Consider the following 20,417-nt stretch of genomic DNA (forward strand, 5'->3'; position numbering starts at 1 on the left):
CTGTGGCTCCTGCACTACAGGCAGATTCTTTACCACTGAGCCGCAGGGGAGGCCCAAAAGATCATGAGGAAACATGAAAAACTAAATTATGCTGAGCTGCCTAAATATTTTTCCTTATGTTGCTTCTTTCCCCAGAGAGCAAAGACTTCCATTTATCTACGGAGAGAGAATGATACAATGATATCAAAATGCACCCACTTTTCAGCCATTCAAGAAGGAAAAGATTTGAATGAGAAGTCCCAGTGCTAACTGGTAAAACTGATGCATGGTCAAAAATTGCAGTGTAAATGATACAACTCATTAAGGATACAGATTTGGGCTATGCTAAAGATGTTGATGCTGAAAAATTTGAGGGCAAGAGGAGAAAGGGGCAACAGAGGATGAGATGGTTGGATGGTATCACTGAGTCAAAGGACATGAGTTTGAGCAAACTCAGGGAGAAAGTGATGGACAGAGAAGCCTGGCATGCTGCAGTCCATGGGGTCACAAAGAGTTAGACATGACTTAGCAAGTGAACAATAACAACAAAAAGGGTAAAAATATTCATACTCTTTTACCTCACTTCGGGGACTTTATACCAAGAAAATAATTCAAAAGAATTTTTTAAATTATTCAATAAAAATATTCTTTATAGTAATATATATATACTAATATCTATATGCTTTATTTTATCTAAATGTGCAGAATTGAAAAGTGATTAGGTGAATTGGGGTCTCACTATATTCAAAGGAATATTATGCAGACATTAACATTTGAATTGTGAAGAGTAAAATAAAATGTGTATGACCCCTTAAGTTTAAAAGTAAAATGCAAAGCCTTATCTAGCCTACTACTATAATTCTGTGAAAAATTACTTCTGGAAATAACTGGGATTTGGGAGGGAACTTGGAAAATGAAAAAAGTTTGAGTAGGTCTGCTTTTTCTTTCATTTTAATTTATATTAACAGTGCTATAAGATTGTTTGTGCAATAAAGAACGATAGTAAGCTTTAAAAAAAAATCATTTATGAACTCCTAACAACTCTGACTACCGTGAATGTCACTGCACTCTCACTGGCTTTAAAAGGACCAGAGACAGTTAATCAAACAAACAAAATATGGATTACAAGTCAGGGCCATTGCAAAATGAGCCCTCACCCCTGAGCTCAATGCCTCGAAGCAGCCTGACAACATGGAAACACAAGTACGTTTCCCTTTTATCCCTTTTTCATTTTATTTCAAGGAGAAGAAAAGAACATGTGGTATTGAAAATTGTGTCCTCTGCCTTGAGACGCCATGGAGGATGTGAGCAGGTAAAGAGAATCAGTACAATTGTGAATTGTAGAGAGAGAGAAAAAAAAAATCTTGCTTCTTTGCAAAACTGTGTTACAAAAGACCCCTCGTCTACAGAGTTATTAATTAAGAGATGCTTTGTTTTTCATTAATCATTTGAGTTTGGGAATTCTAGTTAAAAGCATCTCTTAAATGAATTTGCATTCCTAACCTGAACTGGGCAGGCCTTTTATTCAACTGCTGCCCAGTGATTTAAAAAGCTAATAAACGCCAATCAAGTCCCTTAGCCAAAAGTTAAAATAACCTGCCACATCAGTTGCATGCTATGCTATGCTATGCTAAGTCACTTCGGTCGTGTCCAACTCTGAGTGACCCTAGAGATGGCAGCACACCAGGCTCCCCGTCCCTGGGATTCTCCAGGCAAGAACACTGGAGTGGGTTGCCATTTCCTCCTCCAATGCATGAAAGTGAAAAGAGAAAGTGAAGTCGCTCAGTCGTGTCCGACCCTCAGCGACCCCATGGACTGCAGCCCACCAGGCTCCTCCATCCATGGGATTTTCCAAGCAAGTGTACTGGAGTTGCATAGACTCCTTTATTTGCAAATACCCAGTCTCACCTGCCTCTTGCCTTCTAAGATGAAATTGGTTTTCATACTGTTTTGCTGGGGATTCGCTCTTTTTCATAATGGGACTTGCACTGTGAAGCCCTGAATCTTGCATGTGGAGGTCCACTGGAGGGGATGACCTGCCAGAGTGGAGAGAAAAAGGCAGTGCCCATTAAGGTCAAAGACTGATCCTTCACCTCTGTGGACTTCTAATTCCCTCCAGTTTAACTTCCATCAAACAAGCAAACATTGTGAGGAAGTAGTCCCATTACCATATTTAAAATTCCTCTGCTAGTCAGTAGCACTCAGGAAGAATTCCTGTCTCAGTTCCAAGGGATCTATTGGAACTCCTTTAAATTGTCATATTATCCTCTCATTTGCTGCTATTTTAGCAAAGCAAATGATTAAAAATTAAACTTTCATTTAGAAGCATAATTATTTTAAAGGATGTCAAGGCTTCATGTTAAACAAATTTACCTCAGCAAATAGAATGAGGATTTGGAATTCAATTGAAGAGTTAATGAAATAACCATAATTTGGTTAGGTGAATCAACCTACATCATCTTATTTATTTAAAAATTTCTCCCCTTCTTTGCCTGTCATGTATATAGTTGTGTTTTTCCTTTAGTAAATGCCTTAGCTTCACAGAGTGAATCTGAAACATTTTTGTTTTTCATCAAAAAGAGAATTTTCTGAAATTCTCTGAAATTGCATGAAAATGAGAATTGATTAATGTGATTCCCCTCTGAGAGAATGGGGATTTATAAGTCACAAAAGTGGCGATAATACTAATCTGAATTTCTAATCCTTAAAAATTCCTCCTGTAACATAAAATTTTGTTCTAAGTAACTGAAATGAACCAGTTTAGTGTTTATGAGTTGAAGAAGGCCAATGCCCAGTGCCTAGAAAACTCTAGACTGAATGAGTGAATGGTCAGAACTAATTAACTGGGAAAGTCAGCCCCTTCTTATTGTTTCCAGTCAGCTCTGCTTTCTGGAATTCATACTCTATGTAATCTCCTCCCTTGGATAGAGGCTGGACCTAGTGACTTCTTTCTAAGGCATAGAATGTGGTTAAAGTGATGGCATGTCACTGCTAAGAGCAATTTACAAGAGACTACATCTCTGGCTCACAGGCCTCTTCTCTCTGCCTCTGGTGGACTAAGACTGTTGCCTGGACTATCAGTAAACAAAGGATGCTGCAGCCATCAAACCTGCAGCTGCCCCTAGTGCTGCTCCCTGAGGGGATTCAGGGTGGAAAAAAAAAAAGCTGGATACTCACCCTACACAGTTAAGGTGCGTATCAAAGGAATTCAATGAACCCAGACTCTTGCATATTCTCATAGGTAGAAAACTGCTAAATTCATTAACTTGAGATGTCTGGTTTTCTTTAATTAACAGTAATCTTTTGATGTTCTGACTACCTGGTTTCTGTTGCAAAACTCCTCTATATCCTGGCTCCTCCCTTACCTCTTCCGAGCGGTTCCTCAGAACTATGTGAGAGGTTGTCTTCAGGGCTTGCGTTCTCAGTTTTGTCTGCCAAACAAAGCATAATTCTCAACTTTTAGGTCATGCTTTCCTTTTTTTCAGTCAACCCTGATCAAACAAGCTGCCCTGGAGACAGACCCACACAGCAAGGAACTAAGGATGTCCTCTAGCCAATGGTCAGCGAGGAACTGAGACTCCGCTCAGTAGCCCACAGGAAACTGAATCCTCCCAACCACCATGTGAGAGAGTGTGGGAGGCGGGACCCTCTGAATTCCAGCCTTAAGATGACTGCAGCCCCAGCCTGTAAGAGACAGTGAGATGAGACAGTAAATGCTTTTTTGTTTGTTTTTATAACTTATTTATTTTTGACTGTGCTGGGTCTTCGTTGCTGGGCGCAGGCTTTCTCTAGTTGCAGTGAACGGGGTTTGTTCTTCCTTGCCGTGCGCAGGCTTCTCTTGCGGAGCGTGAGCTCTGTGGGCGTGGGCTTCGGGAGTTGCAGCATCCAGGCTCAGTAGCTGTGGTGCACGGGCTCAGTTGCTCAATAGCATGGGGAATCTTCCCAGACTAGAGGTCGAACCCGTGTCCCTAGTATTGGCAGGGGAACTCTTAACCACTGGACCACCGAAGGAGTCCCAGTAAGTGCTGTTCTTTTAAGTCACTGTGTTGTGTTAGTCGCTCAGTCGCGTCCGACTCTTTACGACCCCAGGGACTGTAGCCCACCAGACTCCTCTGTCCATGGAATTCTGCAGGCAAGAATACTAGAGTGGGTTGCCATTTCCTTTGGGGAAATTTTTTTATACAGCAATAGATAACTAATACGCTAATAAATTCATGCATGGCAGAGCATCACTCCCGTGGACATATTCATATTGAAATGTGAGGCTCAGCTTAGCAGGTGACTCAGAATTGTTTCAGATGATATGGTCTCCATGCTAAAATATATGTGCTAATCCAGTCAGCTGTCCAGGCAGTCGGTACCAGGAGCTGGAGGGGAGGAGATCACATTAAATTCACAACGGAAATGCTGTTTCTTTGTCTCTTCCACTTTAAGGTTATACCTCCTGGAAGTTTAAAAGGCCCATTAGGTTTTACTGGGGGTGGGGGATAAGGGGGTGGTGGTAGGCAGCCAGGTTCCAAAAGTATGGGTGTAAACCAAGAGTATAAATGGAAGCCCATATACTAAATGTTTACGTATTTGAAAGTTACAGTCAACCTACATGTACAGCAAGGCCCATGTTCTCACAGAGAACTTCTCCTCTCCCCAGCCACATAGCCTCTTCCCAGGAGCCAAGAGAGTCTGCTCTCTATTTACCCTGTGAGCATGAGTGGGAACACAGGCTGGGGCCGTGCAGGGTGGGAGCCAGGCTGGACTCTTGACTCTGGCCCCTCTAGGGAAGGGGAACAACCCATTCCAACTCCCCTGGGAGCTGGGTCTGGTAGGGCATCCAATCACAGTTCTTACGCTGAAAGACAAAGCAACCAACTGTGGGCTGAAGGCTGTATCAGCCCCTGGAGAGATTTATGCAAATCTTCAGCAGTTCTTAGCCTTCCCAGGTGGCCCTAGTAGTAAAGAACCCCCCTGCAATGCAGGAGACAGAAGAGATGCGGGTTAGATCCCTGAGCTGGGAGGATCCCCTGGAGGAGGGCATGGCTTACCCACTCCAGTATTCTCGCCTGAAGAATCCCATGGACGGAGGAGCCTGGAGGGCTACAGTCCATAGCGTCACACAGAATCAGTAGTTCTTAACTAGAGGAAAGCAGGTTCAATGAGCTTGGTTCATCCTCATAGTCACCATGCAACCATCATCCACAACTAAAAGGCCAAAACTAAGGAAAGCCTGAGAGAGTTTCACCACACAGCAACCAGTTCTTAACAATGCAGAGTACAGAACAGCAGTGTACAGTCTGTTGTGTCCTGCACCTGTCAGGCAGGTGTTCTGAAGGACCTATGCTTCCAACCTCCTAAGTACCATGTGCAAAAGTCTACTTTTATTCAAGACAAAACAAGTTTTAGAAAAACAGTAGCAATAGCTAATGTCCACTGAGCACTTACTGTCCACTGTGCTGCCTGCTTCCTCAGTGACCTCACCAAGCCCTGGAGACAACTCTGTTGCATAGAGACAAGTACTGTCAGAGGAAGCAGAAGTCCCCAGGGGTTAATTCCTTGTCAGGCGAGCGGCCGAGCAGAGAAGACAGCATCATTCAAGAGTCCTGTGCTCTTGGCCTGCAGACCCCTTTGGCCAACTGCACTTTAGAAGAATGAACTGTCCTTCAGTGTCCTGTCCTTGAATGAAAGAATCTAAACCCAGAGAGAAGTGACTTGTCCTAGGCCACACATCTCCCTTACCTTTGTTCTCTCCACCTATCCTTGCCCTAGCTGGGTGACAGAGCAGAGCCTTTGACAGTGAGACCACCCAAGCCTCGTGCACAGCCAACCAGCTGAGAAATCCTAGGAAGGTTATTCATCCCCCTTTTTCTTGCTTTCTTATTTATTCATCTGTTTGTTTATTTTATGTTTGGCTACTCTGGGTCTTTGTTGCTGCACACAGGCTTTCTTAGTTGCAGCGAGTCGGGGCTACTCTCTAGTTGCGGTGCATGGGCTTCTCATTGTGGTGGCTTCTCGTAGCAGAGCACAGGCTGTAAGGTGCGGGTTCAGGAGTTGTGGCAGAAGGGCTTAGTTGCCCCACAGCATGTGGAATCTTCCTGGACCAGGGATCGAACCCGTGCCCCCTGCATTGACAGGTAGATTCTTAACCACTGGACCACCAGGGAAGTCCTGTCTTGTTTTCTAAATCTACCATTTGGGTATGGTGGGATTATGGACTGATTCATCTAAAATGCAAATACAATTGGTCTTTGGTGCAAATGTACATTCTCATTTTACAGAATTACTTGTTTTACTTTTGAGCACCAAAAATGCGTAAGATACAGGTTTGAATAAAGTTTCGCCGCATCGCCCAATGTTTAGCATAGGCTACTAGCTCATAATTCATAATATACAGAAGAGGGATCTATGTCAAAGAAGCTAAATCACTTTCCTAAAAAAATTAACAAAATATATTTTTGTGGGTTTCCCTGGTGGCTCAGTGGTAAAGAACCCTCCTGCCAATGCAGTACACATGGGTTTGATCCCTGGGTCAGGAAGATCCCCTGGAGAAGGAAATGGCAACCCACTCCAGTATCCTTGCCAGGGAAATCCCGTGGACAGAGGAGCCTGGTGGGCTACAGTCTATGGGATCGCAAAAGAGCTGGACACAACCTAGAAACTAAACAACAACAAATATATTTCTGTCTAGTATCTGGCAGACATTACGTGACGACTCAATGAATGAAAAAGAACTTCAATTATATACAAGGATCTATCTAATTAGATTATCTACTATATAGTAAAATATATTTTTTTATTACTTTTACTATTTATATAATATTTGATTAATGTGACTTTCTCAATAAACTCTAAGCTCCGGCAAGAACTATTTGTTTGTGCACCAGGACTTAGAACAATGCCAGACACATTAAAAAAAAAAAAAAAAAAAAACTCAGTAACTATATATTCAAATATTTATTGAATGCCCCTAAATATCAGGCCCAGTGCCAGGCACTCAATTGTTATTCCAATGAGTCTCTCCTTTTCCCAGGAGGAGAGAGTTTAATGAAAAGAGCATTAAGGGTCATGATTCTATTCCTGCTTCTTCACTAGCTCTGTGGCCTTGAGCAAGTTACTTAACCTCTCTGAGTCTTAGGGAGGAAAATTCTTATCTCCAGTAGATCCTTCATAAAGCAGTCTTTCTAGAACCCCCGAGGTTGGATGTGTGTCTTTCATCTACTGAGTACAGATAACATCACTACACACGTGGGAAACATACCAAGGGCAGCTGTGAGGTGATTTTAGTGAAAGGTAGGCATGTTATTAAATTGATTATCTTTCAATTCTTCACATTACTTCAGGAGAAAGCCTCATTTGACATCTAATAACTCTCTAGAATCTGATTGAAGAGAGAAGGAGCCCCAGGCTCAATGACTGTAGCAAAGCAAAACAATCAAACGAGAATTTAATAATATGGCTTTACTTTCAATATACTCATTTAAGACAATACTGTTTTGTCATTTATGATAAGGATATTGAATTTCCCTCCATTTAAAAAAGTGGGTGGCTTAAAATAAAATTATTAAGCCTTGACTGTCACTCAGGGGTGGCCTTCTCCCCACCAACCTCAGCCTCTAGTCTCAATATTTCCTTATTTTTCTCCTCCAACACTGGAGCCATTACGCTGGACCTGGTCCTGATTGGCTTATGCTGGTCACACTCCCTCCTTGACCCAATCCCTTTGGCCAGGGGTGGGATGTACTGATGGATTTAGATCAACTGAGCGCCCCTCCCCCTGGTCAGGATGCTGTAACGTCCATCCCAACCTGCTGGGAGTAAGGGAAGGGAATTCTCCAAGAGAAAATCTGAGGAGTGGTCCCCAGGGAAGCCGGGAGCTATTGCTGACCTCCCTGAGCCATTTCACTCTGACCCTGGGCTGTAATGCACTCCCCTGCAGGAGTGTGGGGAAGACACTAACCAGTCACACTCCCATGGCTAAGGCAGAGTGATAGCTCAGCAGTTCAGAGCCCGTCAGAGCCTGTCGCCCATTAGGTGCTCAGGAAGGACGTGTTCCCTCCATCAGAGAATAGTCCAAGGCTGGCGGAAGTCGCCCTGCTGCCCGTCTCCGCATTTTATGGGGTGTTAACAGCTCTGCCTCTCTTGTAATAAAACCAGGGATGGCGCTTCCAATTCTGGAACTGCTGGGGGACTTCACACACACACCTGCTGCGGGAGCTCCAGACCTAGGGGCGAGGGGCGGGGCCCGGGGCGCTCCCAGAAAGGCTCACTGCTGCCATCAAGGGGCTCCCTGTGCACCCCGTCTCCGGGGTCCTGCGCCCAGCCTGCACGGCAGCCGCAGCTTCACATGTCGGGACCCTAGGGACCCGGTCCCAAAAGCCAGGTCTTCGACCAAATGCGTAAGAGGTGGAGAGAGTCGGGATGTGCCCTGCGGGAGGAGATGGGACATTCCTCCTGGGGTCCCAGATGGCGTGGGGAAGAAAAGCTATTAACGAGGAAATAAAGAAAACAGCAGGTCAATTAGCGCCACTCGAGCAGCCTCAAGGGACCACCTGAGGCTGAGCCCCGCTACCCCTCGGCGCGTAGCCACGCCATCCGTTAACCCCACACGCTCGGGCGTACTCGGAGCGCTTCCTCTCTGAGCCCCTGGGGCGTTGAGGATCCGGCTTTTTCTTTTCTTTTTTTGTAAGTACTAGTCAGCCTGGTATACTGCTGCCCCCACCCCGCCCCTTTCTTTTCATTGTTTTTCTCGTTGCAGTCTCCTTGCCCCAACGCCCTCTTAAGTGCATTTGGTTGAAGGAAAAATTGACCCCCTAGAAGTCTCTTTGCATTGTACCCAAGACAGTATTGGAACAGCCTAATGGCCCTAGAAATACCCTTGGGGCCCTTCTTCTCATAAACCAAACCACTGAAGTGGAAGAAAACCGTTTTCCGATCCTGTCAATCGCCTTTAAAACTGAGACTCAACTAGAGGGACAGGCTTGGACCGTCTAGATCATAACTGTGCCTGCAGAGCTGAAACCTGTGACCCCCCAAACCCCGAGCTGAGGGAGGTAAGAGGCAAACCAGCTTCCTTCTGTTGAGTATCTACCAGGCCCAGGTCTGACTAGGCATCCAAATGCCTAGATGCTGTTACTGAACCCATTTTACAGAAAGGAAGTTGAGGTTTGGGCATGAGGGACTTGCCCAGGGTGCCCTCCTTCGTAAGCTGTAGATTTAGGTCAGGAATCTTGGTCTGTGGGTCTTCAAATGCTCTCGAACCTCTTCTCATGCCCCATCTGATTCTCACTGATTATTAGTGATTTTAACCACCACTCAAGTTAATACAATCAGCTACAAACGGAGTGACTGCTGTTTTCTGTTGTGGCTGTGTTAACCCTTTGTAGACCACTTGCAGCTTCTGAAACTCCACCTTAAAGAAGACTGTATTTTATTTACTTGACTAGGCCGTGCAGGCGTGGCACTTGTCAGCTCTCCTGCAGGCTGGTGAATCTAGGTGCAATCTGGCATTCACGTGCGTGCACTTTACATAGAAACGCATCTGCCCACACTGATATCAGAATCAAGAAAGCATATTTCCTTGCTTACATTTTCTGATGCAGATTTTTCTCTTTTTCAGTGTCCTTGGGCTTAAAGCCTTCATAAAACACTGTAATCTTAAGTCACAATGACAATGTGTATTTCCTTTTCAGATGTGAGAAATGAGAAAAGCCATAGTCCTAGATTAATACCGTAGAGTTTAAAATGGAGTGTCTGTCTAAGTCTGAGATTTAGAGCAACATCTTTACCAATTCTCCAGTTTTCCCCTTGAAGAAAATTTTCCATTCTCTTAAGACCTGCTTATCATGTCAGAAGAAAATTCTCTGATTTCTTTAGCTGCATTTCTCCTTTTATTTTGTCTTAATGATGTAGCAAAAACTAAATGTACTAATAAAAAATAACTGGATGTCATAGAAGCAGCGCAAAAAAAGAACCAACAATCTAAGTTTTAAAAATTAAATTAAGACCTATGCTTTCTAATTGTTGTTTAGTTTCCAAGTTATGTCCTGCTTTTTTATTACCTCATGGACTATAGCTACCAGGTTCCTCTCTCCTTGGGGTTTCGCAGGTAAGAATACTGGAGTGGGTTGCCATTTCCTTTTCCAGGGGATCTTCCTGACCGAGAGGACAAACCCCATCTCCTGCATTGGCAGGCAGATTCTTTACCACTGAGCCACCAGGGAAACCCCCCTAATATGGAACGCTGCACAAATTTGTGTGTCATCTTTGCACAGGGGCCATGCTAATCTTCCCATATACCTTCTAGGCTGTGAGAAATAGAGCTGTCACCTCTTCCTGTTTATGGAGTGTCTATCATGTGCCAGGCCCAGGGCTAGGCACTGAAAACAAAACAGACTCGGTCCTAGCCTTCATGGACTCACAGAGTCATGGGGCAGACAGGTTTGAGGTCACTAGTTACTAATTAAACCATTCCAGGGAATATGGAAACATAGCAGGAGAATCAAATCTAACCTGGGGCCTAGAAAATTTCCCCAAGGAAGGAAGAATCCCAGCTGAGTTGAAAAGGAGAGAACCAGGCAAGGAGCACTTGAAGCTTTGGAGAGCATGAGTGAGGACCAGAAGACAGGAGAGCCTTGTAGGATGGGAAAACTGAAAAGATTCCAGAATAACTGAAGGGGAAAGATAAGGAAGAGAATGGTGACAGGTGACGTTGGAGAGATGCTAGCATATTACTGAACACAACTTGGCCAGGGAATCTACCCTCAGTGCTATAGACCACATAGAGAATAAGAACCATGAGAACAGGGACCAAGCTATACTTTTAAATATATATATGTTTATTATTTGGCTGCACCAAATAAATTTGTGGCACATAGGATCCTCTATCTTCATTTAGTTATGCAGATCTCTAGTTGTGGCATGTGGGAGCTAGTTCCTTAACCAGGAATCGAACTCAGGCCCCTTGCATTGGGAGCATTAGCCACTGGATCACCAGGAAAGTCCTTTGTTTGCTGAACTTGCTAGCCCATGGCTAGCACATAGGAATTTCTCATAAAACAGCATCGTTTTCTACATTATTGTCTCAAATCCTCATGCATAGTCATCTCCCTTTCCATTTCCTTCCCTCTCTTCAAACTAAATGTCGCTCTCGTTTCTCCCATTTTCCTCTTCCCAATTTGAAGGTCATGGATTCTACCTTCTATATTCTTCCTTCTTCTTTCTTCTCATTTTGTTGTATAACATATTTAACAATTCCCTGCAGTGCCAAAAAGAAGAGGGAAGTCATCCAGCTAGATTACAAAGGGGAAAAAATCCAGGATGCGCTTGCCTCTTAAACAAATATCCATTTACTCCTGCTGCTGCTGCCAAGCCACTTCAGTCGTGTCCGACTCTGTGCGACCCCATAGACGGCAGCCCACCAGGCTCCCCGTCCCTGGGATTCTCCTAGGATAGCTCAAATTTGGGTAGGGTTAGTGTGCATTGGAGAAGGAAATGGCGACCCACTCCAGTGTTCTTGCCTGGAGAACCCCAGGGACGGAGGAGCCTGGTGGGCTGCCGTCTCTGGGGTCGCACAGAGTTGGACACGACTGAAGCGACTTAGCAGCAGCAGCAGCAGTGGATATTTATACAATCAACTGGCAAGATAAGGAGGACTTTCTAGTCGGGACTTTAAGAGACAGATAATTTATATCTGAAGGGAATGTTCTGATTCATCATTAAGCTCCTCCTCCTTGATTTCCATGCCACGGCTTTATCTGGCGCGTGGACATTGTTATGTGCCCCGAGTGCCAAATTGGTCCCTCTGGGACTGGAAAAGCATTTCAGAAACCATGTTCACTGCTGCCATACACACAGTTTGAGCTGTCAAAGCTCACCCCTCTACTGTGGCAGAAATCACCAATAACCCTGGCTTCTCAAACAAATTGGCACAATGTACTCTCCAGACACTCATGCGTATGTTGCATTTTGTTTTGTTTTGTTTTCAAGTACTTTGGATTCCAGGAGATCGTCCTGGAAACTTACTCAATAAGCAACTTATCCTGAAGTTGCATTTGAATTTGGTTATTTGAGTTCTTCAGCCTTCTGGGATAGTCACCCTTGGTTTTAATGTCTGACTGAGATGACTTACATTGTCTTCCCACCGTTGGTGACAGGTCGAAAGCTTTCCTCAATAGCTCAAGGGCACATGTTCCTGAACCCTCTTGCTCTTTTTCTTTTAAGATTTTTTTTTTTTTTTGATGTGGACCATTGTTAAAGTTTTTATTGAATTTGTTATAATATTGCTTCTGTTGTATGTTTTGGTTTTTGGGCCAGGAGGCACACGGGATCTTAGCTCCTCGACCAAGAATCAAACCCACACCCTCTGCATTGGAAGGTGAAGTATTAACCACTGGCCCACCATGGAAGTGCCCACTTTGGCTCTTGAATTCCTGTCCAGAGCTCATGCCTCCAGCCCCTTCTGCTTAAATGCAAGCAAAGCCACCTCCCTTTCATTTCCCCAGTGCCACCAATCAAGGCTCTGTGTGTGACTGGCTGTTTATTAATAAAATCTGGAGTCAACAGAAAGTAATTGCAGCATAGGGCAGGGGCTGAACACTGGACATGGGTATTTCCCCCAAACCCACCGACTGTCCCTGCCCAAGACTGTCTCTTCCTGGTTGTAGTCTCTTCGGGCCCTTGGGTCACTGGCCCCTTTTATCCAAGAGCTTTTTTCTCTCTCTTTTTCTCCAGATGAATTCCACTATTACCCTGTCATTCAAAAAGCAACTAGACATACTTTATCTTCTCAAATAGCAATTATTTCCTCCCTGTTGTACTTTTACTGGAGACCCTTCAAGAAGAGAAGTCTGCCTTTAAAAGTCAAAACCTACAAGTTCTGTTTCAAAATTAACAGCTCCCTTAGACTTGAGTCTTCCTGTACCTCCATTTCTCTTGTGTGCATGCTAAGTCTCTTTAGCTGTGTCTGACTTTTTGCGACCGTATGGACTGTAGCCCTTCAAGCTCCTCTGTCCAAGGGATTCTCCGGGCAACAATACTTGAGTGGATTGCCATTTCCTCCTCCAGGGGATCTTCCTGACCCAGGGATAAAACCTGTGTCTCCTGCATTGCAGGTGGGTTCTTTACCACTAGCACCACCTGGGAAGCCTCTGCATCCCTTACCTTTTGAGAATGCTATTTCTAATATAGAGAAATGGCCCTAAAACTGCTATTTTATGAGAACTTTCTAGGTACCATGTGCTTAACAAGCCTTAGTTGATTTCATCTTTATAATGGCCCTATATGATTGGCTCAGTCTCTCTATTTTACAGATGATAATCATAATAAAGCTATTTTTTTAACTTATATACAGTGCAAGTTTATCTCTCACAGTTCTGGAGACTAGAAAGTCTGAGATCAGGGCACCCGCAGATTTGGTGTTTAGTGAGGGCCCCCTCCTGGTTCATAGATGTCTTTTCACTGTTTTCATGGAACTAAGATGTATTGAGTGCCTGCTATGCCTCCAGTTCTGTGCTAAGCACTTTGCAGAGATCACCTTGCTGAGTCCTCACAGCTCTATGAAGTTTGGATCATTACCATCCCCATTTCACAGATGAGGAAACTGAGGCTCAGAGAGGAGAAATGATGGGTGTCAGCAGCATCCAAATAAGAATGTTCCCCAGGTCCCCATGACTCCAAAGCTGGATTTTTTACTACACCATAGGTCTTCAGTTTGACTGAGCCCTAAGAGTTGGAGAAAAATTCCTTCAAAGACCATGAGCAATGAGCTTCCTGAACCAGTGCAGAGCCAGCCCAGGGTGTACCTCAGAACAGGTCTCAATGATTAGTTGTCAAATGAATGAGGGAGACTGGTTCTGGATTCTCTCTGCGCAGACTCCTGGGAGAACACTGCCTGGTGAAGGGGGCTGGATCTTCTCTAGATTATCATTTGGCTTCCCCTGAGGTGGTTCAGTAGAGGGAGTGCCCATCGATTAAGAAGAAACCTCCATGCTGAGAGTGCAGCATTAAATTTTCATGGGAGAAGGGGGGAAAAAGAGGAATTGTGGCTAGAAGAAACTAGGTTTTTTTCCAACAAAGCTTATGCTCTAATCATCCTTGATTTCCTTGTGACTTTGAAAGGCAAGTTGGACTCTGGTGTGATGAGAGTCTGAGCTGCCACTGAGAGACATGGGAACACTCAGTTCTCTCCAGGCTGCGAACAGGACCTGCCTTTTCCCTCCTCCGTCTCCACGTGTGCCAGGAAGCTAACATCCAAAGAGGTCAGAGGAGCACTCTGGGACTGGGACTAAAGGGAGAAGGAGGTAATTCTCCTGGAACCTGAGACTGAATAAATGAGGTCTCTGGCGTCTTTAATTCTAGGAGTGAGGCTCCTAGAGGGAGCACTTGATGTTCTGGTCAGACCCATGTCCTGGAGAAAGGTGTCCTTGTCAGGGAGGTATATGCAAAGGGACAGGAGAGACTAACATGACCTATGCCCCACGCTGTTGCCAAGGCTACACCTCCTTGCCCTTCAGATGGGCAAAAGAGAAGGAACAATGATAACACCCAGTATTGGAGATAGGGTAGAAGGCTGGGCTTTGGGGAGGATAAATACCAGAAGTCAGGCTAGTAATGTGTGTCACAGATCTTCAGAAGCATACATTTCTTTGGACCCAGCAGTTCCACTTCTAGGAATTTATCCAAAGGAAATAATTTTAAATGTGTAATATTTCCTCTGTAAGGATGTTTGTTTCACTCAGTGTTTTTATAACAGCCTAAAACTCTATTTGACCTAAATGTCCATCAACAGGAAATTAGTTCAATTAATTTTGGTTCATCTCGCAACGGAATACTCAGCAGTCATTAAAACAATAATGTACAACTCTTTGTTGACAAGGAAAGATATGACACGACGTTAAAGTGGATTAAATCAGTATGGTTCTGTGTGTGTTGTGCGCGTGTCTTTTCAGTCGTGTCTGTCTCTTGGTGACCCTCCTTGGACTGTAGCGCACCAGGCTCCTCTGTCCGTGGGATTTCCCAGGCAAGATTACTGGAGTGGCTTCCCCTTCCCTTCTCCCTCCCACCCAGGGAGTGAACCCGCGTCTCCTGCATTGCAGGTGGATCTTACCACTGCACCAGCTGGGAAGCCCCGGGTGTGTTAGCAGTGATTATTTCTTAGTGGTAGGATTATGAGAGTTTGCTTCTTCTTAATGTGGGTGTTTATCCCATATAAGTTTTGTGAGAACAGAAAAATTATGATCAGGAAAGGAATCAATAATGATTTTTCTCTTTCTTTAAAAAGACTGTTTATCAAGAAACCTAAAGACAAGAACCAATCTAGGAAGTTCCTGTACAACCTAAAGGATAGAAATCAGTTGGCTGCTGAACACGCAATTTGAACTGAGTTCACACATCTGCTCTTAAACAGGAAAGCCTCCTCTCTTCCACCAGACCACCAGCCAGCCAGCATGAATTATGGGCAGGGGTCCATGATTTCCCACCTTACTGCCTGGAGGCCTGGCTCAGGGGTACAGTTCAACTATTTCTCAGTGTTACACCCTCCACAAAGCCATCCATCCTTTGAAGATTTACTGAGCATTCATCCTGTGCCAGGTGCTGAGCTGAGCATCTGGGACTCAGAGGACAGGAAGATACAGTCCCATGATTAGAAGAGAAGCCTTTCTTCAGTGTGAGCGTTCCCGCCTGGCTCCTGCTACCATATGATCTACATCTCTTGGGGCAGCTTCCCTTCCCACCTTGTTTTACCCTTGTCTTCTGCTTTAGATCCTCTTTCAATCAGGCCATCTGTCCCTTGAGGGCTGCTTCTGGATCTCCCGCAGCACGTAGGAGAGTGAATGGCACATAGCAGAAGCTCAATAAATATTTATGGAATGAAGGACTGGATCAGAAAAGCATATTTCCTCTATTTAGATGTATGTGAGTCTGATGTCTGATACCCTGGGTCAGTTAGACTTCTTCTCAGTTTTAAGTGACAAAAAAAATACAATCCAAATTATCTTAAGCAAAACGGGGGCTTCATTGTCTATCACAGCATGAGGTTTCTAAGCATAGCTTTGGCTGGGCCCAAAGCTCACAAGTGTTGGTCTTCCACTGCTTCTCAGCCCCATCTTATCCTTGTTGGCTCCATGCTCAGACGAACTCTTCTCTTGTGAACCCACGATGGCTCCTAGCAGCTCCAGCCTCTCGCAGATTCTAGTCTAAGGGGAAAAATGAAAGAGTACATCTCTTTTGAAACCCAAGCAGAAATCTCCAGATTGGATGATGGGACTTGACTGGTTGACTTGGGTCATGTCTTCATCCTGCACCAGTCCTTGAGCTGGGGGATACTGTGTCCTCGTTGACAGGCCTGGGTCACACCTCTGTGCCTGCAGCCGCTCGTGCATCTTAAAAATGGGGTGGGGTGGCTCTCTCCCCTGAACACAGTGTGCTGTTACCAGAAGAAGGGAGGGTGAATGGAGGAATAAAAAAAAATCATGTCCATTAAGCTTCCCCTCCTAGCAGAAAGCACATCTTGCCTGTTTCTTGAGCCTAAGTCAAGTCATTCCCTTTTTAGCACAAACATCTTTGTTTTCTCTCCCTGCTTAAGCAGTAGAAATACATCAAATCCACATAAGGGAGAACTGTTTCAAACTGAACCTCCTCACTTCAGCCAGGGGCTGCCCATGGATCTGGGTTGGCATCTCCCAGGGTCATTCTCCGTCAACCCCAGCAGCATATGGGGTCACCTCGGTTGAGGAGAGCTTTCTTTTTTATTATTATTATTTTTTAAAATCAAACTTGTTTTTTATTCTATACAAAATTTTAAAGCTTTTTACTTTGAAATTATTTAGGTTTCCATAAATACCACAAGAACAGCCCAGAGAGTTCCTGAATACTCTCACCCTGCTTTCCCTGTTAAAGGGAAAACGTTACTTGCTCAGTTGTGTCCAACTCTTTGCGACCCCATGGACCGTGACCACCAGGCTCCCCTGTCCACGGGATTCTCCAGGCAAGAATACCGGACTGGGTTGCCATGTCCTCCTCCTGAAGATCTTCTTGACCCAGGAAACAAACCCAGGTCTCCCACTTTGCAGGCGCATTCTTTACCATCTGAGCCACCCAGGACATATATATATGAAGTGATATAACTGCTCCTCAGCTTTTCCTTATCATTCATGACCTTCAGAGGATGCTTTTAAAAGCAGATGCCTGCGTTTGCCCCTGCCCCAGTTCTAATCAAGTGGACTGGGAGGGGGGGTCTCGATGTCATCCGAGCACCACCTCCACTGTGAACTGTAGCGCAATTGAGGAGAGACGTCCTCGGCTTTACATTCAGATGGTACTGAGAGTGCCCTGCAGCCTATGACCCAAGTCATAAGTGGACAAGTTAACTCATCTCTGAGCCTCACCTTCCTTTTCTATGAAATGTAAACTGTTAAAAAAAAAAAAGTTTTCAACCAAGTAAATTTTAAAGGTCTCATTGTCTATATTGAATGATTCATGACTCAGTTACCAGCTCATGTAGCAAGTAGAGAGCCTAAAAGGTGTTGTACAAAATGAAAAGTCTTTATAGGCAGAAGGAGGAAAACAGTGGATTGTTTCCAGGCTTAGGAAACCTACCTATGGAGGACAGAAGGGGGCTATGTGGCAGATTACCTTATTGGTGCTGACCAGAGAATTCTAGACTGAAGCGGGGAGGAGGTTAGGTTAGGTTAGGTTAGGATGCAGTCAGGTATTAAGTCTTAGTCTGCTGTTGTGGCGCTTAGCATAAGTGACTCCATTTTAGGCCTGTCGTTTCTTTTTTAAAGCAGAATGATAACCCCTAGTTTGCAGGGATGCAGTAAGGATTAAATAAGATAAGGCAGACAAAATTCTGGCACTAATAGGTGCTGAAAAATTCTTAGATTGTAGGCTCCAAACAAGATTGCCAAGGGGCATTTATTACTCATCAGTGCAGAAGCAAACCTCACTCTGTTCCCAAATAACGTGTTTTTCCGATGCCAGCCACTCATTCTTTGCCTCACCAAGGAAGATCAGTTTGTCAGGATGCTTAATTTAAGAAATCCCTCTTCATAGTATCATAATATGAAAGGATTTTTTTTTCTTAAAGTGAGTGTGTGTCATGCTTAGATAGTATGAAGTACAAAAGAGACATGCACAGGCAAATCACCCTTACAAAAGAGGTGCTCCAAAGACGCTTTCTGAATAATGGCGAGAATGTTGGCTACCCAAGCACCAGGATCTGTCCCGGAAACGTCCAACGTTTATTTTATATATTGTTGACATTATATGAAAGGAAAGGTCACAGGTGCGATGTAAAGTTTTTTGTTTTTTTTTTTCTATTTGAGACTGTGTTGGATGATCAGCCTCCCTCCAGGAGAGGAATATCTAGGAGTGTTTAAATGTCACTAACAGTCTCAAAATTATTGCAGTGGATTTGCAGCAAAAGGGATGTAAAGGGCCTTTTTCATTAAAAATGTTCTTTGATTTTCAGTTGTAGCTTTGGCAGCGTTATTGGCAAGAGAGCCGTGGTGGGGGAAGGTGTCTCAGATGATGGTGGGGGGACAATGTTAGGGAGGCATTTGCAGCAGATTATACATGAAAGAACTTTCTACTCAAAGAGAAAGTGCCGACCAGCCAGTCGAGTGCACGTGTAGTCATTTCATTAATTTCTATACCGACAGGAGATTGAGAAGAATGCTTTACAGCATTCTCCCCTACAAGAAAACCAGCTTGAAAACACTGCTGGACACCACCTCAGCCTTACAGACTGCACCTGTTGACTCATCCCAGGCTGCAGGGCGTGAGGCTGGTCTAAGGCCCTGAGCATAAGCCATTCTCACAATTCCTCAGGCATGTAAAAGATGGAAGACCCCTCACGTAGGATCCTTTATGTAAAAGCATCCAGTCCAGTGCTGGGCATAACTGAGGTCCCAATACTGCAGAGAGGTCTGAATCTGAAGTAAATATCATGTTACTTTATTTTCCTAATCAAATTAAATCATACTCCATGTTCCCACTCACCAGGATGAATCTTTCTCCCAGCACTCTCCTCCCACCAGTGCTATTTGACGGTGCAGATCATATTGGTTCTGGAACAGTCAAGGTGGGCCTCTGGCCTTCGGTCACTGTGGTCACTGCTGCTACTCAGGGCCAGGCCAGTACGGTCCGTGGAGGCAGAGGCTGTTCTGCCCCTCCGTCCAGGCTGAGGATCCTATCACAGTGCCTGAGGCAGGGTGAGGGCTAGGGAGGAGAGCACCAGTCTTCCAGGACCACTGTGTGGCCATTCCTCTCTGCAACTCTGTCATCGCCACTACATCCCCAGGGCGCCAGGGGCAAGCTTCCCACTGACACATTCATCTGCTGTAACTTGCAATGGAAAGCTCTTCACCTGGTCAGCCTTTCGTTCCACATTTAATCCATGTCTCCTAATTTTCCCGCCAAATCTCTCATCCCTGCCAAACACAAAGATGCCAGAGTGCACTTTGTCTTCCTATGTCCTGCATCCTTGCCTGCGGGTAACCAGAGTCAGGACAAGCGAGCAACACCGCTGGAACCTGTCTGCCAACCACCTTCCAGGAACTGATGACCGTGGAATTTAGCCAGCCTGCAGAAGAGGCTCAGACTCAGCTCTCTGAGGTTCCTGCTGGGGCTAGTTAGTTGCAGGGGTTCTCCTCCCTAGAAACCACCTTAAGTATTGGCTGAGAGGATGGCAGACATGGGACCGGAAGAGCAGGCTCCATGCAGGATCTCAGGCCATAGGCTTTACGCTAATGGGGGCGGAATTCACATTTACAGAGCATAACCACATGCCAAGCACGGGGTTGAGCCCTCATTCTCACAAACACCTCATGATGTTAGTGCTATTTTTACCCCGTTTTACAGATGAGGTAAAATGATTCTTTACCTAGAGAAGAAGGAGTTTTATGAATATTTGTCATCCTTTTCCCAATCCAGTAAAACTCTGCTCATGTAGCACTATTTTTTTCACTTTAAAAAAGAAATAGGTATTATAAACACATAACCTTGAAAAATGGAATCAATAAAAAAGATCTTTGTGTAAAATGTCCCTCTCCCATCCCTGGCCCCAGGCCCAATATTAACTGAGTACTTTCAAGATGTCCAGACTGCTGCTAAACTTTTTTCTTTTTTTAATATTTATTTATTTTGACTGCACTGGATCTCGGTTTCAACACATGATATCTTCAGTTGCAGCATGCAAGCTCTTAGTTGTGGCATGTGGGACCTAGTTCCTTGCTACTGCTACTGCTGCTAAGTCGCTTCAGTCATGTCCAACTCTGTGCGACCCCATAGACGGCAGCCCACCAGGCTTCCCCGTCCCTGAGATTCTCCAGGCAAGAACACTGGAGTGGGTTGCCATTTCCTTCGCCAATGCATGAGAGTGAAAAGTGAAAGTAAAGTCACTCAGTTGTGTCTGACTCTTAGCAACCCCATGGACTGCAGCCCACCAG

This window comes from Bos javanicus, chromosome 22, assembly GCF_032452875.1.
Source record: "Bos javanicus breed banteng chromosome 22, ARS-OSU_banteng_1.0, whole genome shotgun sequence".
NCBI lineage: Eukaryota > Metazoa > Chordata > Mammalia > Artiodactyla > Bovidae > Bos > Bos javanicus.